The sequence below is a fragment of the Cupressus sempervirens genome, chromosome 7 (genome assembly GCF_028749045.1).
Source record: "Cupressus sempervirens isolate cs-2001-9-10 chromosome 7, ASM2874904v1, whole genome shotgun sequence".
NCBI classification, from domain to species: Eukaryota; Viridiplantae; Streptophyta; class Pinopsida; order Cupressales; family Cupressaceae; genus Cupressus; species Cupressus sempervirens.
In genome coordinates, this window is record NC_143124.1 from 147,510,222 (window position 1) to 147,538,209 (window position 27,988).

Below are 27,988 nucleotides of genomic sequence, written 5' to 3' on the forward strand. Positions count from 1 at the left end.
AGTTAGCCATGAATCAGATAGCTTGTGATACATTTAAGTCTAGTAAATTTTGTGACCCATTTACAATCATGGTAAACCAACCAACATGAAAGCTCAATAGACCCTTAAACCTCATTATTTGTTGTTATCAAAACGAATGAATTTTTTTATCAAATAAATAGTACAACACATATATGTTAGATAACTATGAGAGAAGGTGGGGGGGGGGGGGGGGGGTATCAGTGATCCAGGCAATATTAGAAAAATTGACTATATCAACACCATATTCAACTTTAGTAGTAGATTGTGAAATACAACTATGTTTCTTGCTTATCCATGTTATCAATCTTTCTCCTAAAAATAAAGGTCCACCAGTTGTGCTTTTTCTATCATCAACATTACCAGCCCAATTAACACCCATGTAGACTCAAATATTAAAGTCATCATATTGTTTATACCATAGGCCATAATCTTTAGTTCCTTTTAGATATCTAAATATCTTCTTCACAATAATCATGTGTGTTTCCTTAGGATTAGATGAAAACCTTGCAACTATGCCAAAAACTTGTGCAATATCTAGTTTACTATGTACAACATATTGTAGTTTACTAATCATAGATTTATATTATGTTTCATTTACCTCTCTAGTGGTGTCTTCTTTTGATAATTTCACTCTAGTTACCATGGGTTTACTGACTTACTTAGATTCATTCATCCCAAATGTCTTCAAGGTTTCTTTCACATATTTGGACTGAGTCACATATATACCCTTCCTTGTTTGATAACTTGTAATCCAATGAAAAAATTAATCTCACTAAACATAGACATCACAAATTTTGTACTCATTTGATCAAAAATGTCTTACATAACATGTCATTTCCTCCAAATATAATGTCATCTACAAAAAAATCAGTAATCAACATCATACTTTCAAATTGACTTTTCAAATATAGATTACTATTTTCACTTGTTCTAGAAAATCCAGTCTTAATCAGATAAGTATGTAACCTTTCATACCATTCTCTTGGTGCTTGCTTCAGTCCATACAATGCCTTGTTCAATTTGCAACCCATGTTCCTTTGATCAGGCACAATGAATCCTTCAAGTTGTTCATTATAGACTTCCTCTTCAAGTATTCTATTTAAAAATGCAAATTTCACATCCATTTGATAAACTTTGAACTTCTTGTAGGTAGCATAGGCGAACAATGTTCTTACTTCTTCCAATCTTGCCACAGGTGCAAAAGTATCATCATAGTCAATTCCTTCTTCTTGTGCATAACCTTTGTAAACTAATCTCACCTTGTTTCTTACCACTTCTCCATTTTCACTTAGCTTATTTATGAAAGTCCACTTTATTCTTATCACATTCTTGTTAGTGTCTCTCGGTACTAACGTCCATGTGTTGTTCTTTTCTATCTATCATTCATAATATTTATCCATTCTTCATTATCCAATGTAACCTTCACTATTCTTGGTTAAAAACTAGAAATGAAACATTTATTATCTCTTAACTTACTTCTTGTCTATACTTGAACGCTTCTGTCTCCAAATTTTTTTTTTTTAGGTGAATGATTCTTCCTTACATATTTTGCCAATATAGGTTGAGATCTATGACTTTCAAAAAATTTCATGACTTGGTAGGGGTTCAACTTCTTACCTAGGGAGTACTGTCTAGTGCTTGGGTTTTATTGTTTAAAGCTCCAATAAAGCATTTTGTAACTCGGATAAAATTGACTAGTACTTGGTGGCTCTCTATTGTAACTTGGGTAGTGTGTCTAGTGCCTCTTCATACACATACACAAACTTTTTGTAATCTTTAGGTTTCTTTTTTCTTTCCACATCATTTTTATCTGCAAACTCATCAATTTACATTTTTACTTTCAACCATTTTGTTAGTAACTTTTTTCAAATATTCATAAGCTTTACTCTTAGATGAAAAACCAAAGAATATACCTTCATCTGCTTTGAAATTAAATTTACCATTCTTTGCATCCTTATGAATGTAACACTTACTTCCAAAGATTTATAAATATCTTAGATTCAATGTATGACCATACCAAAGTTCATAGGGTGTTTTATTTGTTCCTTTATTCAAGTGAACTCGATTGAGAGTATAAACAATAGTACTAATTGATTCTCTTCAGAATATATGTGCCATGTCTTTCTCAATCATCAGTGTTCTTGCACAATCCACAATTGATCTATTTCTCTCTTAGCAATTCCATTTTGTTGTGGTATCTTTGGGATAGATAATTGCCTCTTAATACCACTCTTAACACAAAAGTTAGTGAATTAAATAAACAAAAATTGACCACCTCTATTAGACCTTAAACATTTCAATGATTTACCATTTTCTTTCTCAACTCTAGCCTTTTATCATTTGAACATATCAAAAGCATTTGATTTCACCTTCATGAACATAACAGTCATTCTACGATAGTCATCAACAAAAAAGATAAAATGTATGTCACCATAATAACTATTCACAACTATTGGTCCATATAAATTAGCATGCATTAGTTCCAATATATCATTAGATATGTGTGTCTTGCTTGAAAAACTATATTTTTTCATCTTACCTAGATGATGTTCTTTCTGTAGACACCTAAAAACCTTTAGAAAATAAAGTATTTTATTTTCTGAAAAATTCCTGATGACATCATCATTTATTAATTAATTAATTAATTAATTATTTAATTTATTTTTATGCCATTAAATCCCTTTATCTTAATTAAAAATATTTAATTAAGGAATCCCTCCCAAAAATGTTTAAATCTTATTTAAACATTATTTCCTTATTTATTAATTATTTAATTAATAAATTGACCCAAAAACCCAAAAAAAATTTTAAAAAAAATTTTTGCCCAAAACTTGGCCAATTTCCTTAAGACCACTAACCTCTTCCAAAATCTTCTAATCCTTCTTTAATTTTGATTAAAGGCTAATCCCACCATTTCCTACCCCTAATCCCAACTCAAAATATTTAATTAAGATTAAATATTAATCCTCATGTTTATTAAAAAAGTTTTAATAAATATCTCCTCAACCCAAACCCTTGAAATAAATAAAACTTTATTTATTTCCTAAAAATCTAATTTATCCTCATCCTAAGAAGTTCTAGACTCTTCTAGAAAGTCTTCATCCTCATCCTAGGAAGTTCTCGACTATTCTAGAAAGTCTTTATCCTCATCCAAAGTCTAGACTCTTCTAGAAGATGTCTTTAAACCTAATCCTAATCCCCTCCTAACCTTGTCACATTCCCTAAAAATGGGTTAAGTCTTACTAACCCAAGCCAAAGTTAACAAATATCTCCTCCTTCACCCACCCTCATTAAATGCCATCCACTTGCCTATCCCTAAACTAATCCTAAACCATCCTAATCCATCCTCTAATCATTTGCACAATCCTAAGCAAGCTTAAAACCTTCCTAATCAAGCCCAAGTCGAAATTCTTCTCATCTCCTTCAAAATATCCCAACCATAAAACTTTATGAAGCCCACTAGGCCATAAATGACTCTTTCAAGCCCTTTTATTGCTCTTACAAGCCATTATGAGGATCTTTATGAAGATTTTATCCCTTGAGCCTCCTTTGTTGACTCATCCTTCCCCTTTCCTCCATCCTCTCACCCTGTGACATGTGTCACTCCCTGATTGGCTATGAGGAAGCACAATCCATGTGCTCTTCTCTCATGCAATCTGAGCCCTCCATGAGCTTTTTCCCATCCTTGCATCTTAGCCCTCAATCCCTCAAGCCTCTTGCCTATAAATTGGATCCTTCCCCTTTGCAAAACAACACAGTCCATGAAGTAAAGTCATAATGCCATTTTAAGAAGCCATTTTACATCAAAACCATACACTCACACCCAAATTTCAACTCCATTTGAAGCCCTTTTTGAAGCATAAGCTTGAGCATACATCCTATCTATTTAGACAAAGCTACTCAACAAGAGAGCTTCTCATTGAGAGAGCCCATTAATGGCTCATATCCTCAATTGAGAGCTCATCTTAGTCTATCTTGAAGTTTATGAATTTTGTTTAGTTTGTAGAAGCTTTATTTAAATTTGATTTCTATTAGCATACTAACATTGCTCATATACATTTTGGCATGCCCGATGGGACCCCGCATGGGTCATCTTCATTAGCTTTTTTAGTCAAGTTTTGTATGTCATTTGCTAATTTTGGCTAATTTTTCTTGTTTTTGTGATTGGTAGGATTGTATACATTGGTTTTGTAGGTCCACATGAGCATGAAGAAGACAAAGGAACTCATAGTCTATCTCATAGTATTTGCAGATTTTTCAAGCTTATAAGTGGACAAAGCACTTGGAATTCTTCTTCCTCTTATTGTCTATATTCTTCTTATTCCATCTACTTCTTCTTCTTCTTCTTGTGGGAGATCTTGGCCATTTTTTTTAAGGAAGAAAAATCATACACACTTCTTTTTAGTGCTTAAAATGAACCCCCAAATCATACTTAAATCCATTAAAAACTAAAAATTTGCAAAAAAAAATAAAAATCTTTTAACAAGTGAAACTAAACCAATCCAATCATTTGCATCCTTGCAACATCAAGATTTTAGATGCATTCATGCAAAGTTAGGAACACTTCATTTTTTGGAATTGAAAAAGAACTTCAAGTTTCCATTTCAAAAAGGTTCAAAATCAACACTAAGTGCACACTAAAATTTAAATCAAACTCAAAGCATCAATCAAGGATAAAATGAACCTCATTTGCAAATATTTTAAAGTTCTTTTAAAAATCTCATGAAAACTAAGAGTCCTAAATGGTTGCCAAAATTGTCCTAAAAGCTTTGTTATTTGTTCCAAACAAATGTCTTGTTGCAAAATTTTGAATGTTTCTTAGGTTTTTCATGCATCAAAACAATCTAGGAATATCATTTTTGAGCTTAAAACATGCAAACTAGAACACAAAATCTTGAATGAAAGCAAAGTCCAAAGAGTCATTTTCACTTTTGAGTCCAAAACAATCTTGAATGATCTAAGGTTAAAACAAAGCACTTCAAAGTTCTTAAAACAACACACAAAATCTCAATCTTGAATGCTCAAAGGAAAAAACTTGAATGTTTAATCACTTGTCTTTGAATGCATGTTGCTAAAATCACTCTTGAGTGCCATGGATTAAAATCAAGTTTTTTTTTTTTATGAATGCATGATTAAAACAACAAATCCAATCTTGAATGCAAAAGGTCAATTAATTATTACAATATCTCACACTTCATCTTTTGGGGCATAAAAAGAATCTACATTCTAGGAACTTCCTAAATTATAAAAACCAAATCAAGATGCTTTAAGTGAGTTTGTAATTGGACTCACCCTCTTTAATCACCCATCAATTTAACCATTGGTTGCAATCTCAGCGCCATCTATGGGGATGGGTCCACCTAAGAGGGTGTTAAGTGCTCCACAAAGATCAAACTTCACTTACTTGCATTTTTATTAGTTTTTCTAACTTAGAAAATTCTTTGAATGCACATTAGGCTCGCTAACACTTCATTTGGGCATTAAAATTTGAACAAATCTTGACATGGAGGGCCTCCAGGCGCGCGCTTGAAATCGAATCTCACACACTTTTGTTTTGGGCTTAAAATAAAATCACACCAACTCTTGAATGCCTTAAAGAAAATTAATTGATACTTGATGTGGACGGCCTCTGGGTGCGCGGGTTTACTTTTTTGTTGACCCTAACTCTTCTTCTTGTATTCATTCTTCACTCGATTTTACTTTTGTTAAATGCTTGAAGTTGGAATTGAACATTGTCTCTTAAACATGAGTGCTTGCAAAGTCTAGATCAACACACATAAGAGTCAATTGGTAAAAGAACAAGTGTGTTTTTAGCCCAAGGTCATCCAAGTCTTCTCTCCCCTTGTCGTCTTTCAAGGCCATCTTGGGTGCATAAGATTAGGATCCAAAACCTTATTTCTCTTTTTAGGAGGCTTGCTCGGGGATTTCATCACCCCTTGGGACGACCTCAACTCCAACGTTCCAGCAAAGTATAAAGATTGGAAGGTGAATCCAAAGACACCTCTCTTGGAATCAAGATTTTGTCACTCAGGCTAAGCCTCAAGGAACTTTATACCCTTGAGAAGTGAAAGAGGAGAAGTGGGTTACCGCTTCTCTCGGCTGTGTGACATCTTTTTGCTTTCATCTATGGATTTGGGCCTCACATACCTTGGGTATATCGAGGACTCCCTAGCTAAACCAACTGTCAGCCTTGTAGACAACCATCTAGAGTGTTGATGTGTTTGAAGTGACTGATCAAAACATTTGTAAAACATACACACTCCTCAGTGCAAGTATCACATTCTGAGAATCAAAAACTTCTATTTGGTTGTTCCTATCTATTGCTTTATTTTTTATTTTTTGAATTGAATGTTTGCCAAACTTTGTCAATCCTAGCTTAGGGCACACTTAGCGTAGTCACTGCCTATTCCAAAAGTTGAACAAGTTGAAGAAGAACAACCAAGATCTCTCAAAGCTAAGCAGATTCAGGAATTGATGTCAGAGCAACCCAAACCCAAATAGAAGTTCCAAAAAGTTAAACTCAAGCCATCTCAGGCATACCAAGAACTTTTAGCCAAGAGAAGGAACTAACACCAAGCCCTCAAATTGCCAAACTCCACAAAGCAGAGGACAAAGCTGCTAATGAAGCCCTTCAAGACGCCTGGTTAGATCGCACCATCCAATTTAACCAACATCCAAGAGTTAACAATGCTTATGCCTTACCAACTAGGTATGATTTCTATGACTAGACCCCCTTGTTTCTCCACATCTTCTTGCATAAGCTTCACTTTTGCATTAGAGTCATCTTTGTAGGTAAGCTAGCCATCTTTAGTCATCCCCTAAAGCATTTTAGCTCATTCATCTCATTTAGAACCAAACCATTTAGCCAGCAATCCAAAAACTTCACATCCAAGCCTTCAAAATTGTTGTCACTTTGCTAAAAGTTTGCCATTCCTAACATCTTTCAAATCCACTAATCTCACACAGGTTATCCCTTTGACAGAGCTTTGTTTAGGGTAATTTAGCTTTGTCACTTGTTATCCCTCATCACCTTGAGCTAAAGGTTTGGATCCACAAGTGGTCAATCTCGTGTTCTTCCTAAAGGATCATCGGTCTATCCTTAAGTTGACACAATCACCACCAAGCTTGCACATAGGAAAGCAGACCTTTCATAATTTGGAAACATATCTTTGAAGTTAGAATCCTCAACCCAATCCTCCTTAGGTTTTTTCATACAGCTTTGCCTCAACCTAGGAAATCATTTGCATATAAAAGCCTTCCTCTTTTGCCTCCATCAGCATTGTTGCATCTCATACCTAGGAAACATTATGCATTTTTTATGCCACCCATCACTCACTTAGGCAAGAAGAAGAAGGAAACAATGGATCCCTATCATTTGGATCCAACAGCATCGCTCCCCTTGAGCACCCAACCATCCTTCAACCCAGAGAACACCATACCATCACCTACTGACATTGAAGCTTTCATGAACCAACCAAGAAATGCAGTATTGGTGAATGCCATTATAGACAAAAACAAGGAAACAATCATGGCTAACTTTTGAAGGGACAACATTGGAGCCTTCGACTTTGGAAGACCTCCTCCCCTATCAGAGCCATCTCACCCATTGTTTGGACAACTCCCACCATCCATAGGCTCTTATGATTCAAATTATCCTCAATATATGCCAAAAGAAGAGCCTCAACCCACCCCATATGATCCAACAGACGCAAACATACTAGCCTCCACTCAAGTTGAAATCTCCCTTCCACAAGCCAATCCAGTCACCACCACTCCACCATTGGTCCATACCACTTCATCCCAAACCCCCTTCACCTAAAACACCTCATCATTCACTCTCTTCACTATTGTTGCTGCTGCCCCCCAACCCAGCCTTCCAAATCCACCCATCTCCCAAATCAATGCTAGCATCTTTGTCCAACCGCAACAATATACAACTAGGATGCCACCCATGGGGCCAAGTAATCAACCTTTTATCACCCCCAACATGTTTACCTCTGCTCAGAACACAATTTCATCATTTCCACTAGGTCCTTGGAGCTCAGTGCCATTAGCCACAAATCCACAAGCTACTACCTTCACTCCACAAAGCTATCACACCCCACAAGCTACTACAAATGTTCTGCCAAGCTCTCAAGTGACCCAAGCTCCTGCCACCACTTTACCAAGCTTTCAAATCCAGCCACCAAGCTATCAAACCCCATCAGTTCCATTCCAAAGCTTTCAATTCCCACCGCCTCCACCACCAACCAATCCATTACCTCCTATTACCAACTATTTTTCTATGCCACTTCTAGGAGGAGATCCACCACCACCAACCACCAATTACTTGGCCTCTTTTGTCATGCAGACACCTTCCCAAATAGGGGCACAACCCACATATATTGGTCAAACTCCTCAAATCCAAAGTCAAGTTCCACAAGCTCCCCGATCCTTTCCCCAAGCTTCACACCCATCTTATACCTTACCTCCACAAAGCAATCCATTTATCCCATAGCTAGCTTATGTTCCTCAATCCCAACCTCAAATCCAATATCAATAGCAAGCCTCGCAACATATGCAGCAATATGTGCCACCTCCACCTCAACAACCCATCATCCACCATTCAGTTGCCCAAGCCATGTACAATCCCTACCAGCCCATACCTCAAAGCCATCCATATTCCATTGCCCCATCTAGCACATACCTACCTCAGGGCACTCCTACATTGGGGGCACCCCAGATGTCACCCATTAATTCAGAATGGGAAGCCATGAAAACAGCTTTGAAGAACATCCAAGAGGGAAATGATCCAAAAACCTTCAAGTTTGAGAATGTGTGTCCTTACCCATTTGACAGAGCCATTACCTTGACACCATTTCCCAAGCATTTTGAGACACCCAAGTTTGACAAATTCAGAGGAAAAGGAGATCGTGTCACACATATCAAAGAATTTTACATGCACTGCCAAGAAGTGGCATATGATGACATCTTCCTCTTGCATCTCTTTCCCAAAAGCTTGGCTGGACCAGCTCTTGAATGGTTTTATAGAATCCCCTATGGCACAATTAAATTTTTTGCTGAATTATCTGAGGCATTTGTAGCCCAATATGCCCATCTTGTTGAAACAGAGCTACCAGTAGTTGATCTTGTCCACACTAAGCAAAAAGGTGGAGAAAGCCTTCCTGAATATCTGCAAAGATGGCAAACCCTTACCACCCGCATATCTTGCACCTTGCCAGAGCGCCATTTGGTGAAAATGTTTATTGATAATGCCCATCCTAGCTTGGCTCACCACATGACCATGAACTATTTGCAGACCTACAAAGAAATCAAAGAAAAAGGAATGACCCTTGAGCAAGGACTCATTAAAGATGGTGTGGTCAAGATTTACAAGGAAGCCAACCAAAATCAATCACATTCCAATGACAAGTCTAGGTATTGGAACAAAAACAAGCACATTGCAACAGATGGTGTCACTGACACCAGACAAGTGGATATTGTTGGTCCTTCCCAAAATCAGTCTAACCCACCATATCAATCAAACAATCAACAAGCTATCAACTACCAATAGCAGAATAACCAAAGCTATCAAAACCACAATCCAAGACCCAACTTTCAAGGGTCTAGCAATCAAGTTAATGCCATCAATGTAGTTGTAGGGCAAAAGCCCAGATTCCAACCTGCACCTAGAAATTATACACCCCTTGGTGAACCTTTGGATGTCATTTTTGAAAAATTAGTCAAGGAAAATCTCATCAAATTTCCTCCTACCTAGCAAATTGACCCAAGCCAATCCAAAGCTACATGGTACAAAGACAATGAGTACTGCAAATTTCATAGGGTAAAAGGTCACACTACCCTCAGATGCATGAAACTGAAAGATTATGTGCAGGACCTCATTGATCGCAAAGAAATCACCGTTGGTGCCCAAACCTCTCCCAATGCAGGCTTATAGATATATCAAAATGCTTTTCCTCCTCACAACAACCAAAATCTTGGAAAAGCACCTATCCAAGCCAACAACAACAACACCAACAACCGCCAGCCAAACCAACAACATGGGAAGAACAATGACCACACTTCATCCTATATAGACTATGGTAGCCTCATAGGTTGTATATCTGAGAAAGAGCCTTCTGTCAATGTTATCAATATTCAAGGACCAAACAATGAGTGTGCAGTCACCACTCGAAGAGCGCGATTTAACATCGCAGGCCCACTAGTTTCACCAGCACCATCAACTCCATCAAAAAGCTAGTACAATATCTTGGAACACCTTGGGAACATGCCAGCCCAAATCTCCATTTTAGACCTTCTTCGCACCAGTCCCGTGTACAATAACATCCTTGACAGTGCTCTTATAGAATCTTGTGTCCCTTCAGATATCAATGCTACTGATTTTCATAATCTTGTTGGACACCTATCCTCCTCATGTGCCCTATCTTTCAAACCCACCGACATACCCATGGTCGAGCCAGATCACACCCTTCCGCTTCACATAGCCATCATGGTATCCAATTTTTTCGTGAAAAGAGTAATGATAGATAATGGATTAGCTTTGAATATTTGCACCCTAAAATTCATAAAACAAGCTGGGTATACTAAGGCAGATATCATCAGTGAAGTTATCACCATCAAAGCTTATGACAACTTGGAAAGAACCATAGAAGGAACTATTTTTCTGCCAATCAAGGTTGGGCCAGTCATCCGAGAGACACTTTGCCATGTTATTGATCTAAACCTACCATTTAACATCCACCTTGGTCACCCATAGATTCATGCCATGAAAGTCATTCCATCCACTTACCATCAGTGCATCAAATTTTCGCATCAAGGCACTGAGGTAACCATCCATGCTGATCCAGAACCCTTTGCTTACTGCAATGTGGTTAAAGCTTCATATACAAACCATTGCCCTAGAATTGATATCGGCACATCCATCGCCAGCTCATCGCACACTTGTAATGACCCAGAAACCATCCTCGCCTCTACCCTGTCTACCGTGAAGATCAATAACAAAGGCTGTGGAGAGTATAGTCTGTCGGATGCATTTGCTGTCGAGGCACTCCCACTTGATCCACATGCCCATGGACGACCGACATATCAAAAAGCTAAGGAGATTCCACCTCCTCAATACAAATAGTTTGGCCCAACAACCTTTGTATCCTCGAAAATCCCTCTTCATGAGGAGCTCACTCCAGATATCAACAATTGGTTACATAAGGATGCACCTTAAAGAAATCAAGCACACCTTGATCACTTCAGCCAGAAGTATCCCCAAGAACATAAGCTCATCATTGACAAATGGAATTATCAAGGTGGTGGTCTAGGACTAGAAGAAAGAGGCATGCAGTGCCCCATTGATGCACACAAGTGGGAATCAAAGTTAGGTCTTGGCTTTGGCAACCCACAACTAGGGGCACCAATACGGATGGTCACGCTTTTTTAAACATTCACCGTGACCTTGTCAAAATCGAAGACATTCCTGGGGAAGTTGAAAAGAGAGCCTACGATGATATCCCAGACCAAATCTCCCTCGAAGACTCTATTCTCCAAGAACTATCCATCCACCTCATTGACCTACCACTCGCCCATCCACAACTCATAGATTGGGACCAACCAAGCGTCATACACATTGATGAGTTCACATCAGAGGAAGCACTTCTGAGATTCATGGGAGTTGAATCTCCTAATAAGCAAACAAAGCTAGATTCTGCCTATATCTACAAGCTAGATCCCAAGGGGTATTTTGGAGAAAATCCCCAACCTAGTTTCGATACACCCAAAACTGGAACTAAGGTGAATTCAAGACTAGCTATGGCAGCGAAGAGAACCCCTCAGCAAGAAAATCTAGAGCCACAAGTAGAACATGAAGATTTAGCATTGCCTCCTCAAGATAATCGACTAGAGGTGTCTTCTATTCTAATTGAGGATACTCGAGAAGTCAACATTGGTTCTTCAAAGATCCCCAGACTTGTTCACATTGCTGCATCCCTATCACAAGACCAAGCTGATCTCCTCTTTGAGGTCTTAAGAGAGAACATTGGCCGATTTGCATGGTCATATCAGGACATGCCAGGACTTGATCCAAAGCTTGTAGTTCATCATCTTGCAGTTGATCCAAAGATCAAGCCCATTAGACAAAAGCTTAGAAAAATGCACCCCAAGGTGGCATTACTGGTCAAAGCTAAATTAGAAAGAATGTTTGCTGCTAAGGTTATTCGACCTATCGACTACTCAAAGTGGATCTCCAACATGGTCCCCGTCACTAAACCTTCTGGTGACATCATAATCTGCACTGATTTCAGAGATCTTAGCAAAGCTTGTCCAAAAGATGATTTTCCCTTGCCCAACATAGATATGATTGTAGATCTTACAGCTGGACATGAAATTTTGTCCCTCGTGGATGGATTTTCTGGGTATAATCAAATCAAGATTACAGAAGAGGATCAGCATAAGATAGCATTTACTACCCCTTGGAGAACCTTTTGTTACAACATGATGCCTTTTGGCCTAAAGAATGCTGGGGCTACCTATCAAAGAGCTCTGACAGCCATTTTTCATGATCTCATCCATAGCATTTTGGAGGATTATGTGGATGATATCTTGGTCAAATCTCATACCTTCATGGATCATCTTGCTGACCTGGACAAAGTCTTTGATAGGTTAGCCAAATATCATCTCATGTTGAATCCCAAGAAGTGTGTCTTTGGGGTCACATCTGGCAAGCTTCTAGGCTTTATAGTCTCTAAACAAGGTATAGAGATTGACCCCAAGAAGGTCAAGGCTATCTTAGACATGCCTCCTCCCTAGACACTGCGACAACTTCGCTCTCTTCAGGGAAAGCTTCAATCTATCTGGCGCTTCATCTCCCAGCTTGCAGATAAGTGTACACCATTTTCACATTTACTGAAGAAGGATGAGAACTTCAAGTGGGATCCTTTATGTCAGCACAACTTTAGTCAGCTCAAGTAGTATCTCGCCAATCCCCCTATCTTGGTTCCACCAGTTCCTGGTCATCCCTTGATTTTGCACATATCAACAACACCTACTGCTCTAGGGGCACTTCTAGCACAGCTCGATGACTACGGTAGAGAAAGAGCCATCTACTACATCAGTAGAACCCTAGTTGGTTATGAACTCAATTATACTCCTATGGAAAAAGCTTGTTTGGCAGTTTTTTTCTCAACTCAAAAGCTTCGCCACTACATGCTAAGTCATACCATCCAACTAGTCTCCAAGATCGACCCTCTCAAGTATATGCTCCAGAATAGCACTTATAGGCCATTTGGCCAAATGGGTTATGCTCCTTAGTGAATTTGACATCTAGTATGTGGACAGAAAGGAAATCAAAGGGCAAGCTATAGTAGATCACCTAGCTGATGCACCTCTAATAGATGCTTATCCGTTGATCATAAAATTTCCAGATGAGCATATTTGTCTAATTAAAGAACAACCCCCATGGAAACTTTATTTTGATGGCTCATACACATCTCATGGATCAGGGGCAGGAATATTATTGGTCACACCTCAAGGATATTACATTCCAAAAGCCTTCAAGCTATAATTGCCTAGCACCAACAATATAGCTGAATATGAGGCCCTCATAGCAGGATTAAAGATAGCTGTAGAATGGAACATTGCTGAGTTACAAATCTTTGGTGATTCTCAGCTCATCATCAAGCAAGCCCTAAATGAATATCAAACCAAAGATGAAAAGCTATTACCCTACAAAGAGCTAGTTGATCGGCTAACCCAACATTTTACAAGGCTTCAGTTTACACAAGTGCCTCGAATACAGAACAAAGCAGCAGATGCTATGGCTACTATAGGCTCACTCTTGGAAATTCCCCAAGCAGCTACACAGTATGAGTTTTTAGTCAAGCAGCTCCTCACACAAGCCTATGCGAATGAGGATTCAAACCGTGTTTGTATCTTGGTTGGTCCCCAATCCCCTTGGTACCATGAGATTCACGCTTACCTTAACGATGGTATCATATCCCCTCACCTCACATGTACCCAACGCCAAAACCTCATTCAAAAATCATCCTGCTATGTTATCATAGCCAATACCCTATATCGTCGGGGTTATCACGATACTCTCTCTCGATGTTTAGACCAAAACAAGGCTGTGATGGTGTTAAAAAAAGTACACTCTGGACTTTGCGGTGCCCACACGAGTGGTATTGTCCTAGTGCAACAAATCCTTAGAGCAAGCTACTATTGGCCTACCATTGAAGAAGACTCCTATGACTTTGTCAGAAAGTGTTTCCCATGTCAGCAACATGCAAATCTTGTGCACACTCCAACACAGGATCTACAACCTATTGCACCACCTTGGCCTTTCGCTTGTTGGGGCCTTGATCTAGTTGGAACTATCACACCTCTCTCATTTGATGGACATAAATGGATAATAACAGCTATAGACTATTTCACTAAGTGGGTGGAAGCAGTCCCCCTAGTCTCAGCTACAAGAGTTCAAGTCTCCAAGTTCATCTTGTACCACATTGTTTGCCGCTTCGGCATCCCATCCACCATCTTCACCGACCACGGAGGTAACTTTGAAAATCTCAACATGGAAGAATTATGCACTTCCCTCTGCATCCATCACCGCTTTTCTAGCCCATATTTCCCACAAGGTAATGACCAGGCAGAGGCAACTAACAAAACCCTCCTCAAAATCCTAAAGAAATTTGTCAATGATTCTGGCCGCGATTGGCACCTACAAATAAATCCAGCCCTATGGGCCTAGTGAACTTCCTTTTGTACATCCACAGGCGCAACTCCATACTCCCTAGTCTATGGTGCCGAAGTGGTACTACCTATAGAGGTTAAACTTCCCTCCTTGCGCATATCTTTGCAAGGGCTAATAACAGATGAAGAATACAGAGTAGCTCGGCTCACCCAGCTAGATCTCTTAGATGAGAAGCGACAACAAGCCTATGATCATCTCACCGTCTATCAAACTCATCTCAAAAGGAATTTCAACAAGAAGGTGCTTCCACGACACTTTCGGCCAGGTGACATGGTCCTCAAAGAAAACATGAAAGTCCAAGCAGATCGAGAAAAGAAAGGCAAGTTTGAACCTACATGGCTTGGTCCTTATGTTGTCACTGCATCCTTTGGCTTCGGAACCTATCAGCTATCTACACCAGAAGGAGAACTCTTGAATGATCCTACTAACATCATTCATCTCAAGAAGTTCTATGCTTAAAGATCCTTGGTATACCCAACTTTTGAAAAATACAAAAAAAAAAAAAATAGTAAAGAGAAATAAGCATCCAATGGTGAAAACTTGGCAATTCAAGCGCCTTGGATAGGTACCTTGGTGAAAACATAGTAATTTAGGTGCCTTTTGTACTAAGACTAATCCATTATCTATCACTATCCTATCCCTCATCCATTCACCCACCATCCCATAAAAAACCTTCTTATTCCCTTGGTGTTCCAACCAAATATCCAAAATCTAATGGAGCTTGTAAATACCTCCTGTACAGCTTGTAAATCTTGTACCTCAGCTTGTAAATCTTGTATCATCCCTTGTATCATACCTTGTATATCCAAATCTTGTCCAAAGCTTGTACCATATTCCAGCTTGTAAATAATCTTGTATCCTAGCTTGTATCCTATCACATGCACACAAAGAATCCCATTTTCCTCAAGCTTTTCACAAACCATCTACCTATCCGCCTATCAACTATTGTAGACATCCCACCCTTCACAAACATTTCCATCTCACAAAACCCAAACATGAACAACCTTGTACATTTGTAACATATCTTGGTCCGTCAGCTTGTACATCCTCTTTAGCTTAGTAACATTGTATCTATCCAGTTTTCGTGTCAGATCGTCCTTGCTCAACATCTTGCACACATCGCACAACCCTTGGTTAGCTATCCCAATGTATCCTTTAGCTAGATCTCCTGTCACCAAAGTGTTATCCTTCTTAGTTCAGCTTGCCAGACACATCACTCATCCAGATCCACTAGCTTAGGTGCTCTCCGATAGATCCTTGTAGGATATAGCTTTCCTCATGTTTGATCTTGGTCCATTAGTACCTCATCCTACCCATCTCGTTGGAAAATGTTTCTCTTTTGGATTTTCACTTTCTTTTGATTTGGAATCTTCCCTTTTGGGTCTTGAAGTATCTTTTCCAAACAATCTTTTTTTTCCCTCCTCAAAGTTGCCACAATCTTCCATATCATGGTATACTACGAATGGGGTAATCTGGGCGTAAGGTCTTGATCAAGTCTTTTGTTTGTTTTTCTTTTCTACTTGTGGGTTACCCAGTGTCGGTTCCACTCTGATTCTTTCGAGATTCATGTGTGATGCTGGGGCAATCCTTGTGTGTTTGTTTTGAGTTAGTCCATTAGTCCTCTGGACAGTTGGTGAAAAGGCCTTGATGTTCTTGGTAACCTTGGCAATTAACCAATAGTCCTATAGCAAATCTAGTGCTCAACTACATGGTGGTACTTCTCTTTGAAGTATCCCCCCCGCTCAAAAAGCTTCAATGGTTTTCCTTCATCTCCATTATCCCCCATCCATATCCATCATCCATCTCTCCTACCCCAACTTATGCATCAATATCTCTTTGAATCACTCCTCACCTTTAGCTTTAGGGATCCACAATCCTAGTCTTAGGGATCCACCAATCCAAATCAATCCACCAAGCCTCATCTTTCGAGATCCACAATCCTAGTCCTAGGGATCTCCGAAACCCATCTTCCGCCAATTTGACTCTTTGTAATCCTGTTGCATCAGCTTTTTAATCCCCTCATCCATCTCCCCATCCTGGATTCCTTTTATAGCGCTCCACTCCTTCATCCTCTGCAATCCCTGAGAACTTAAGCTTACTTCCTCTTGTGCCTCTAATTCTCCCTTTATCATTCTCCCGTAGTGAGAGTTTAAGCTAACTAAACCTCTTCTCTTAAGCCAATCTGAGTCTTCTTGCTCATCTCAGATTCTTGTACCTTTGAAGAAGTCGTCGAGCCTCGCTTTCTCTCCCCGCCGCCTTCTTGAGGGGGCATCTTGCAGTCCATTCTCTCCTCTTCTGCTCTAGCCTTGGGCATCTTATTTTCTTATCTTTGATGCCATGCCACTTGCGGCATCACATCAAAGAGGGGCAAAATGTAGACACCTAAAAACCTTTAGAAGATAAAGTTTTTTTATTTTCTGAAAAATTCCTGATGACATCATCATTTATTAATTAATTAATTAATTAATTTATTTATTTATTTTTATGCCATTAAATCCCTTTATCTTAATTAAAAATATTTAATTAAAGAGTCCCTCCCAAAAATGTTTAAATCTTATTTAAACATTATTTCCTTATTTATTAATTATTTAATTAATAAATTGACCAAAAAATCCAAAATAAATAAAAAATTTATTTTTTGCCCAAAACTTGGCCAATTTCCTTAAGACCACTAACCTCTTCCAAAATTTTCTAATCTTTCTTTAATTTTGATTAAAGGCTAATCCCATCATTTCCTACCCCTAATCCCAACTCAAAATATTTAATTAAAATTAAATATTAATCCTCATGTTTATTAAAAAAGTTTTAATAAATATCTCCTCAACCCAAACCCTTGAAATAAATAAAACTTTATTTATTTCCTAAAAATCTAATTTATCCTCATCCTAAGAAGTTCTAGACTCTTCTAGAAAGTCTTCATCCTCATCCTAGGAAGTTCTAGACTATTCTAGAAAGTCTTTATCCTCATCCAAAGTCTAGACTCTTCTAGAAGATGTCTTTAAACCTAATCCTAATCCCCTCCTAACCTTGTCACATTCCCTAAAAATGGGTTAAGTCTTACTAACCCAAGCCAAAGTTAACAAATATCTCCTCCTTCACCCACCCTCATTAAATGCCATCCACTTGCCTATCCCTAAGCTAATCCTAAACCATCCTAATCCATCCTCTAATCATTTGCACAATCCTAAGCAAGCTTAAAACCTTCCTAATCAAGCCCAAGTCGAAATTCCTCTCATCTCCTTCAAAATATCCCAACCATAAAACTTTATGAAGCCCACTAGGCCATAAATGACTCTTTCAAGCCCTTTTATCTTACAAGCCATTATGAGGGTCTTTATGAAGATTTTATCCCTTGAGCCTCCTTTGTTGACTCATCCTTCCCCTTTCCTCCATCCTCTCACCCTGTGACATGTGTCACTCTCTAATTGGCTGTAAGGAAGCACAATCCATGTGCTCTCCTCTCATGCAATCTGAGCCCTCCATGAGCTTTTTCCCATCCTTGCATCTTAGCCCTCAATCCCTCAAGCCTCTTGCCTATAAATTGGATCCTTCCCCTTTGCAAAACAACACAATCCAGGAAGTAAAGTCATAATGCCATTTCAAGAAGCCATTTTACATCAAAACCATACACTCACACCCAAATTCCAACTCCATTTGAAGCCCTTTTTGAAGCATAAGCTTGAGCATACATCCTATCTATTTAGACAAAGCTAATCAACAAGAGAGCTTCTCATTGAGAGAGCCCATTAATGGCTCATATTCTCAATTGAGAGCTCATCTTAGTCTATCTTGAAGTTTATGAATTTTCTTTAGTTTGTAGAAGCTTTATTTAAATTTGGTTTCTATTAGCATACTAACATTGCTCATATACACTTTCCACATAGCATTCTTAGGTTTTTATAGATTTGGTAAGCCTCTTACACTTTTTTTTTTACTCACATTCGCCATGTTCTCAAAGTTTACATGACACAACCTTTTATTCCACAGCCATACATCCTCAACTTTAGCAAATAAGCATGTCTCAATAATAGGACCATGATAAAATAAGTTACCTTTTGTTTGCATCCTAGTTCCATTCAAAGTTTCTTCGTCATCATAGATATTGACTTTTCTATTATGAAATTCTAGCTTATAGCCTAAATTGTTCAACTAACACTCAAAATATTATACTTTAGTCCTTATACCGAATATGCACCATCACATCTACTATTATCATTCAACATTAGTAATCCTCTACCTTTCATTGGACATGGAACATCATTAACTAGCTTAACAGTTCCATCATTATCAATTTCTTCAAGTTTGTCAAACTTACTTAGACCATGAGTGATGTAATGTGAGCAACCACAATCTATAATCCATGAATCATTCTTGCTAACATGTGATATAAGGGAAATTTCACTTTCATACCTTTCTCAATTGAGATCTTCCTTGATTGCAACATATACCATCTCAACTACTTCCTTTTCTTCATCAGTATTGGACTCGATGTGCTCTTCTTCAAGAATATAACATGACTTCTTCCCTTTGTCTTTGTAATCCTTGTTCTTCCTATATTTGTATTATTTATTGTCATTTTTTTCACTTTTACTTCTGTTAGGACACTTAGCAGCAAAATGATCAACTTCACTACACTTGAAACAAATCAGGGGTAGTTTACCTTTACTTCTTGACAACCTTCTTGCAAGCAATGATTTAATTTCATCCAAAACATCTTTAGTTTTAGAATCACTCTATTCTTTACTTTTCTTCTCTTTCTTTGAACTAGCAATGGTTAGTAAAGATTTAAAGGAATTTACAAGTGTAATCATGTTGTTATCATAATTATTTATTTCAAATGTAGTCAACCAACCAACTAAACTATCAAGTGTCAACACATTACTAGGCATAGCTCTTACTTCTTGAATTACAAAAAAATTGATAACATAAACATGCAGAAGAGTTGTGAGAACCTTATTTACAATTTCACTTTCACTCATAAGTCCTCCAACAACTATTATTGCACTCACAACTTCTTTGATTCAGTTCACACATTGTGCAACACTTTATCCTTCTTTCATTCTCATATCATCATACTTACCTCTAAGACTCTCAACTTTAGCTCTAAGCACATTTGGATCTCCACTGTGTACAAGTGCAATCTTATCCCAAATCTATTTAGCATTTGTACAATTTTTTATATCATCAAACTTGACATCATTAAGTGCAAATGCAATCTCAATCATTAGGCTATTATGGTTCCTCGTCTCACTCATTTGATCCACAATTATAGGAGTGGGAGGGGCAATGCATTCATTGTCCAACCGATGACATTATCCCCAACTCTAGATAGGTGCACTAGATAGGTGCAATCTCATTCTATCTTTCCATGAGGAAAAGTTTTCCTTGTTCAACTTTGGTACCTCTCTCTTATACATCTTGTGATATTTAGCTCAAGTTCTTTTGAACTTCCTTCTCCAAGCACTGTGCTTTGATACCAAGATTAGATAACTGAGAGGGGGGTGGGGGTGAATTAGTTATGTTTAGTTATCCTACAGTCCTATTCAAACTCTATAGTACCCAAAAATGTTTATAAATATCACAAGCTTTCACTCAGTATACTCATTCACGTTCACAATTGACTCACTTAATCACTTTACTCCAAACTATTCATTCACTATTCTATTATAATCGACTAACTGTACTAAAACTTAGTTATCACCAACCATTAGCTTAGTTGTTATCGAGTTATAGTAAAATGTAAATAACATAAAAATCAACTTGCAACATAGCAACATTCACACATTTGAAACCAAGATTTTTAACATGGAAGACCTGTAAAGGGAAAAACCATTTGGGACTGACAACCCATAATTTTCACTCTTCTAAAGTGACCTCTGTTAGGAGCCAACCTTGTTACAGGTTTATTTACACAATGTTAATGTGACCTTTTTAGAGGACTTACACCAAAAAATCATCGAGACCTTGTTCATTCTTTGGTCATGTCTAAAGAATGGCCTTGTGATAGGTCTTACAAACACTAGTAATTGATGTTACCATATAGGATTTCAAAGACTTGTTAGATCCACTTAGTTAAGAGATTTTTCTGCTATAATGATTAGAAAGTAACAATATAAATGATCTTTTAGGTATTGCACTACCTTGCTTATTCATATCTTCTTTCTACTAAGTCTCTTTTAAATCTATATCCTCTGATCTCTTTACTAGCTGATTCACTCTTTCACATTTTCACTTTTCTATTCAACTCTGCTTGATCTTCACATTTCTCTACTCATTTCTTACTTGCTTCTTTTAGCTTCAATAACTTCGCACTTTGACCTTATCCTTAGCAACATTGACAACCAAAAAATTGATTTGACATCTCCTTAAATAGTAGTCTTTGTGCTTCTAGATTCTTCCAATTATTGTCACTTAATCATAATTATCGATCTTAGATTCAATGCGTTAAGACACTTAGAAAATAGAACTTTCATAGAACTTTGTGCTCATCCTTATCCTTCTTTAATCTCCATCATCGAATCTTCATTGTGTTTTCCATCTGTAGATCTTGAAATAGACTTTGTCTCATGCCTTTGAACTTCTTGATCATTCTTAATTTCCATCAAAAGTGGGCTAAGATTTTGTCTTTACAAACTTTTTTCTTCTTGTTGATACTTGGTGAACATAACAATTCACTTAGGTAATATACCACTTGGTCAAGTACTAAGCTTATGAGTGGTTAATACTAAAGTTCCAACTTTGCTTTGCCAACCACTCAATGAAGATTGTAGTCACTTGACGAATATTATCTTCCTTCTTTAATCTTGTCACTCAATATAGCTTGTATAGCTCAATTCATTACATTATTGCATGATTGTAAACCGATCAAACTAACATTACATTATCACCGTCCAACTCATTCAAGAACCCATTGAATACCATACTTATCAACTCTGCCATCAACATACTTTCTTCAAATCCTCTTCATCAATCAAACGATATGGCACTCTATTGAGTTAGCATAATGTCTAGCCAACTAAGACTTGATATTAATGACAACATAACAATTGATATGACTCTTTTACATACATTCATAGCATCATCAATTACATTATCAATTAGGACTAATAATATATATTCATAATACGACACTGAAAATGAACATGGATGCTTCACAACCAAAGAAAATGCAAACTTTCTTCACTGAAAACACACCACTCCACTAGAATAGAGGAGTTTGATTCCCTTGAAGGAAATAGTGTTAATGAACAAAGTAAATTGTGTTAAAAAACACAATTCAATATATGTAAGTTGTTTCAAACCAAACACATGCAAAACAACATATATTGGAGAAATGTGTTAACAAAACAACCAAAGGAATGAAAAGAAGTGAAACAAGCAAAGAAAAACAAAAAACACACAGATTTAAGTGGGCTCAATAGCGAGAGGTGACCTTAGTTAGCATAGTTATCCTCACCTTCGTCAAAGATTGAACGATATTCAACCCCCCATAGCTCCTCCCTCAACTACTCCTTGTCTACCTCCATCTCAAAATCTCCTACATTATGAAGAAATAGGAAGAATTAGCGTACAACCACAAGAAACATCAAAGAAAAACAAGACAATAGTTAGTAGTCATAGGTAAGTGGGAAAAAAAGGAAATAACAAACTTAAAAAAGGAAAAAACCACATATATACCTGCAAAGTCGAAGAGGAATGTAGTCCATTCGCGAGCAAGTATGCCAACATTTAGTCTTTGCAGGGATCTTTGTCAAGCATGTTTGGGCTCCCAACTAATCAAATGCTCGAAGATAGACATGAATAAGGCCCCGTTTGGTTGGGGAAGATGAATTTGTGGCATAACTAGGTTTTCGAAAACTTGGTTTTGTGGTTTGGAAAGCCAATAGTCCGTTTGATTGACACGGAAGATGAATATACCGTGGACCCCACAGTATTATTAAAAAAACTGTCATAAAATTCAAAACTTGGTTTTAATTTCAAATTCCACCTTTTTATTGGAAGAAACATCTTCCAATTTTTGACCAAAATTGGAAGATGAAATTGAAAACCATGTTATAATTTTAACAAACCAAACGCCCATTTTTTTTGCAAAACCTGATTTTACCCCTGATAACCCGATTTTGGCCCTCATCTTCCAACAACCAAACAGAGCTTAAAAGTATTGTTCAGTCTTGATTCGTGAAGAAGAAGGTGTATTAAATGGAATTGCAATTAGAAATACAATCCAAATAAAGGAAATTAAGGTGACTTGATGCGTAGTAAATGTAGCTACATGTTGTAGTATTGGAAGTCATGCTAGAGGATAAGGTAGAGCACCGACGATACGCTATGCATCCACTGTATCGTGTACCTAAGGTGCCGCTCCCATGACTAGCTAAACGCACATGTGAAAAACCCAATCTTACTTATGTCATGCCAATCATGTCTAAACACACAACTTCCGACTCTCAAATGGACTCAATTTTGATTTTGGACCAGCTGAAGTGGAAAATTTTTAAAAATATTTTCAAGTGTCCACCTAGCTCCTCTCCTATTGAATTTTATGAAAATATAATAATCATCTCGTGCGACACGCGTGCATAAACCCTAATCTACTTTGCTCAAATGGCCTTCAATACCGATGGCCGCTATTTGCAGTGATCCTCCGATAATGCGATGGCAGTTTTGTATACAAAATTCTTTCTTTCTTCAATCAGATGTTTGCCATGCCTACCTCTGAGGCTTCTACGGTTTGCACCATTTTCATCATCATCATCATTTCCATCCGCACCCTCGCTCAATGTCATTTCAGATTTTTTAACAGGAGAATGTGGGTTTTCTTCTTCTCAGGTGACAGCTGTCATGAGAAAAACACCAAAGTTGTCGAGGACCAAATCCGACCACACTGCTAGAGAAGCCATTCGTATCCTTAAAGACTCCGGATTTACTGAGAATCAGCTCAAGAGAACCATTCTTAGTTGCCCAAGTGTTCTTTCTCTCAAAGTGGATGGGCAGTTGAAGCCCAAGATAGAATTCATGAAAACTTTAGGCTTGGCTTCTGAAGACGTCCCATTTATTATATCTCATAGACCTAGAATACTTACTGCGAGCGTAGAAAACACTCTCGCTCCTAGAATTCCCCATTTTGGAAGCCTGTTTGGCTCCAATGACCATCTGCGCAAGGCTCTCAGACGGATACCTCACCTTTTGTTATGTGATTTCAAGGAGGTAACACCTAAAGTGGAGTACTTGAAGAATAATTTAGGCATTGAAGAAGGTTCCGCAGCATTTGTGCGAGCCCTTAGTACGGTTCTCTGTGTTAGTTTTGAAACCCTGGAAAAGAAGACTAAGAATTTGGCGAGCCTTGGTCTGGCGGAGGAAGAGATTCGTCTAATTGTTTGGAGTAATCCTAGAATCCTTCTGAGTTCAGCTAAGAAAATAATGGAAAACATGGATTTTTTGATAAACACTGCAGGTCTGGTGCCCGAGATTATTGCATCACGTCCTTTTATCCTGAATTACAGCCTGGAGAAGACACTCAAACCTCGCTATGAACTCTTTGAATATCTGAGGGTAAATCCGCACTGCAACTGTGTACTTAGTCTGGTTGATTTTTTAGCATTAAGTAAAAAAAGATTCTTTAAATATTTTGGTCAGTACAGTACTCAAATCAAGTCTAGCGATCATACAATCTCCTAAGGCAAAGCATTTTATGGAAGTGATGAAGTGTCAAAGTAAAAGTTACCGCAGATTCTTCAATGGTTGGACTGAAGTAGAAGGGCGTAAAACTCGTCTAGGTCAAGGTAATGTTACTGATACCCTAATTTGATGAAGAAAACGTTAAATATATCACTTCCATCGAATTACGGCTAATTAGTGAAGTGCAAAATAAGAATTTTGAAACGTCATGTCTATTGAGACTAAATTGTGATTTTGTTTCCCTGTTCTTTTTAAGTATGCTCTGTTGCTCTGTGTTTTGTCTAAGCGCGGCTTCTACGTTTCAAGCTAGCTGCTAAACATTAGACACCCATTACCTCACTATATAATGTTCTTTAGAAACTGCAGATATATTTAAAATCCATGATATATGGTGCATGCCATTCAGGCTTTTAGTGTCATTGCGAAAGGGAAGCAACCTTATTTTACTTAGAAGGATGTATGTAATCGATTCATTAGATTAAAGAATGAAAATTATTTGCCATCATGGGCTATAAGGTTCTATGGCGTGTTCCTTTCTGTATGAGTCATGGACATATTGACATCAGTTGAAGGGCGAGTCATATGGATTTTGCTTAAGCTTTACTTCAAATTCTTTCATGTTTGGATCATTCTGCTCTAGATTAGATCAAAGAGAACAATTACTAGATCAGGTTAGCTCCACCCATAGTTTTCTCTCCAATCTACAATTGAGATTTACACTTACAGACCATTGAAACAATTGCTTTCTTCTACATAGCTTGAACTTCAACAATAACAGTGATAATCAGAAAAGTCTTATTTTCTCCAAGCCCAATGGCGTTCATAGTATCATACAAAGTCATATTGTAATCCGAATAAGAGAGTGCAGTCAAGATTTTTCTTCAGTATTCTACTTCGTTTTATTGGTTAGACATTGTGATATACGTAATCTACTTGAGTTTTGATATAGATTTCAACCTGAGTAATCTTTGAGCTTCTAAGTCAACCTTGGATTCTTCTTCTCACGCGTAAATTTTTCCCTGCTTGCAGCTAGTAGTGGCCTAATATCCAATCTGCAATATTCTTTCTACTTTTGCAAATCAATTTTATTAAAACCCTACTCAATTTCGTTCTACTTTGAGACTATCAATATTGCTGTCTGAGATTTCTGATTATGCTTTAGTTTGATGGAGTACCTTGGATTTTGACATTTCTATGCCTTGGATGAATTCATACTTTAGCCTGCATAATTTGGAAATGGTTTGCTAGAGCTGCTATTATTTGCATCGTCCATTGGTTTCTTGCTGCCTTTGATATGTCAGAACACTAGGTTGCGTTAATTAAAAAGTGCTACTTCAATTCCTGAAAGGAAGCCAGAAAAAAAAGCTCCATGTAACTTTCATTTATATGAAGTTCACATTGCTTGTAGTCATGTCATTTCATGCCTCATTTATTTCATTTTGTGAAACAGTGATATTGTTTTTAGGACTGGAAGAATATGATCTTTAGCTAGAGACAGTTAAATCCTTGAAATTATAGTTGGCAGTTCACTTTTTTGAAGCATTAATGTGGAAATAATGTTTTCTATTAACATTATGGTAAATAAAAGTGTATAGGGAAGCCACTTCTAGCTAAATGCTTGAACCTTTCACAGGATATGATTTGATTGCAAATTTTCAGCGACATAAAAGAACGATATTGTTAAGAATGCCCTTTATTTAAATGGTATTGAATAAAAGCTTCGGCATGTTAGTGCTGGGACTCTTTTTCTTGTGGATTACTTCATCATATATGTTTGTGTTAGTCATGAAAAAGTTGTATTGAGCTGGATTTCACCATAAGTGAGAAGCAATAAACAACCAGACTGTATGCCATGGACTTTCTACTTTGGCAGAGGATGTGGTCACAGTATTACTAAGTTGTGAGATGAATTTTTCATGTTTTCACAGATTTTGACGTTTATTTTCAATTTGTACTACAATACATCAAAGAGGTATCCATGTAAGGAGCTCCAATCTGTAATCCTAAACATATACATATAAACAATGAAACGTATAGCATGATCACAAAGGTCAAGGCAAATTTTTGGACAAAATAAAGGTCCTTTTTGGAAAGATTTTTCTTAGATATGGACACGGGAAGTTTTAATACTCCTGATCACTTCTCCATTTTATTTGAAATAGCCAGATTATCGATCAAGGCTGCCAAGTTAACTTTGACCAAGTCAGAGATTTTTCTGCGGAGGATCTTGATAATATTCTTCAACAATTAAGATCGCAATATTGCTGTTTTCTTTTTTTTGTTCATGCACATTTTGAAATTTTAAAGATCACATTATAATAAGTCTTAAGAGAAAATTGCTATAAGCTGAAAGGAAATCAACATATTGCTAAATGGTGAATGGACTGAAGTGCTGGCTAAACATGTTATGTGTGCATGTAATAATGCAAGAGGTATTTCGATGTGGTTCATATTATATTACTAACATTTGAGCTAAAGGGAGGTACAATGGTTATGCCGATTGCATTTTTATAAAACATTTTATAAACTTATTAAATAATTTATTATTAATTTTATAAGTACTCTAAGCAAAAACATGATACAACTTTGTAAGTGTTCATTGATTATTATGATGTAAACTTGCTGGGTTGAGGCCCTGCCTCCCCTCCCATTTTTGTACCTGTCTTTTTGATCAATCGATATATAATATTAAAATAAAAAACATTGTGCCCTGCAGTATCTTATTCATACCCTGTTTCATTAGGAAATGACAATAATGATGAAAAAATACAAAAGTTAATGAATGCTGTGTGAAATTGCATTTGTAATTAAAATGAAAATTGAAATTTGATAAATCTTCTTGTGTAAATATATTCAGGTGGAGAAGATGAAGGGAAGCAGAAAAGAACTGGAGATATATCTAATATGGGAAAAGTAGCAGGATCAAATATGGACAAATGAATATGAACCTTGCAAAGGTGTGGCTCCTGCTGATGGAGAGTGTTATAATTAAGAAAAATTGGACCTCTGACAGGATTAAAAACAGGGATGGCATGGGAGATAGTCAATTGGAAATTCTGAGGTCCAATAGTGAAGTCTGTGTGGTTGACAGGGAAGTCAACCACATCGGGTTTCCTTTCACCTCTTTGCCTTGGCTTCTTAAAAAAAAATTTCGAACTTAAAACAAGAAATACATTTACTATATTATCAGCTGCCACTCCTAAGCACAAAGGATGATATTCTGCAGAGGAAGAAAAGGGGGCCAATCAGTTCTAAAGCTTTAACAAAATAGGTGGTCAGCATTACCTTACGGTTCGATGAAGAGCATTTATGGCCAGAGCAATTTAATCTCAATTAGATCCCATCCAAAATAATTTGGAGCTCTCAGAATGACTGTTGTTTCCTGGTGTGAGACATTACTTTTTGCTAGTAGGTTTTTCACAAATGATAGCCTTTCGCTAATTATAGTATACAGTTATCGATTTAGTGAAATTATAGTTTGATTATTATTCTGTGTATGCTTATGATTTTCAATACTTCCAGAACAATTATCCTTTATATACCTGTGAGTAG

At 37.4% G+C, this 27,988-nt stretch overlaps 1 pseudogene across 1 annotated transcript; it reads left to right on the forward strand.

The window, feature by feature from the left end:
• The first annotated feature begins 23,214 nt into the window (after positions 1 to 23,214).
• On the forward strand, positions 23,215 to 27,921 carry LOC149545951 (uncharacterized; annotated as a pseudogene). The gene is made up of 2 exons (XR_016353629.1): positions 23,215 to 24,540; positions 27,294 to 27,921. The product of XR_016353629.1 is annotated as an uncharacterized LOC149545951 (transcript).
• Positions 27,922 to 27,988: the final 67 nt, after the last annotated feature.